General features: G+C 40.6%; 1 long non-coding RNA gene across 1 annotated transcript; it reads left to right on the forward strand.

Annotated features, from left to right (window-relative positions):
* Positions 1 to 171: 171 nt before the first annotated feature.
* LOC106943817 (uncharacterized) lies at positions 172 to 1332 on the forward strand. Its single transcript, XR_001424022.1, has 3 exons — positions 172 to 736; positions 824 to 942; positions 1073 to 1332. It is a non-coding gene; the product is annotated as an uncharacterized LOC106943817 (long non-coding RNA).
* The last annotated feature ends 9 nt before the right edge of the window (positions 1333 to 1341 follow it).

Below are 1341 nucleotides of genomic sequence, written 5' to 3' on the forward strand. Positions count from 1 at the left end.
TGCGCAAGAATATTGACTTATGCTTAACATAAGTTGTTTGGATATCACAGTGTATATGACTGTTTAATATAGGGGTGCTCAAGTCCAGTCCTTGAGAGCTGCCATCCTGCAACTTTCAGCTGCTTCTCTGCTTCAACACACCTGAATCAAATGAATGGCTGGTTAGCAGGTCCGTTCGGAGCTGATCCTGGTCTGTTGGAGTAAAGATGCATCTAAAAGTTGCAGGATGGTAGCTCTCGAGGACTGGATGTGAGCACCCTTGGTTTATTAACTTTGTTAGCAGCTAAAGCTAGCCAAGCAGGTGTAGCATGGGGTGTCGGTGGTTAAACGGACATTAAAACTGTCAGAAAGGCCGTTTGAGTTAACATTATTTAGCTGCGGAGTCGTTTTCTTGAAGTTTTCGGCTATAGACGGCATAATGGGGAGAGTGGCTGTGCTGGACCGGTGGTTTGATCTATGCGAGCAAAGCTGAGCCAAAATGTTTTTGTCTCTATAAATAATAAATAATGACATTGGCTGCCTCTTTTTTCTTCATTAGTACTTCATGTTGGTGACTGAAGCCTGTTATGATGACTTCTTGTCTTCTTGAGACATAATGTTTCTATAAGCTGACTAATTTCTATAATGCCTAATGTCTGAGTTGTGTTCATGGTAATTATTTCTGACATTTTTATGCTTTATGTTGTAGGTGGTAAAAAATGCTCTCCAGGGTAAACCGGGTGGACAAAGTATGTTGGTGGGTCTGGTTAGTTTTGCTCACTTCTCTTTAAAATCTGTATTTATTATCCTAATGTGTCTGCTATTTATCCTGTTGTTCCTCCAGGCTGGGAAAACCAGGCATTCTTCCATTGGTTCATGTGCTTCGTCCTACATCCAAAGGCCACAAGAAGAATCCAAAACAGCTCATGTCAAACTGTGGACCATGTTTTCAGATATGTGCAGGTATGTGGTTATTCTAATGATTCTGCTTTGTAGAAGCACTTTCTCATTAGCTTTGTTTGCTATCTGAATGTAGCTGTGCTGCTAAATATATTTAATAATTTTTATTATTTGTCTTATCATTATGTCAAAGATGCAAGCCAGCTTTGAAACCTTCCTCATTGCCGTGCAACCAGGACAGCCCGTCCTCCTGCATGTTGGTGAAAACAAGAGCAGCACCAAAGACACTTCACAAGATCATCCAAGGTAACTTTTGATGAACTTTGAAAGCACACTTCTCATTCAACTTCTGTACAACTTCTGTACATTAATCCAGCCTACAGTTTTCAACATTGATGTGACTTGCACGACAATTGAGGAGATTAAGATCCTTGCTTTTTCTTTACCTGGCAGAATGGACAC

The sequence above is a fragment of the Poecilia latipinna genome, unplaced genomic scaffold, assembly GCF_001443285.1.
Source record: "Poecilia latipinna isolate Pla-1442-1.1 unplaced genomic scaffold, P_latipinna-1.0 Scaffold6084, whole genome shotgun sequence".
Taxonomy (NCBI): Eukaryota; Metazoa; Chordata; class Actinopteri; order Cyprinodontiformes; family Poeciliidae; genus Poecilia; species Poecilia latipinna.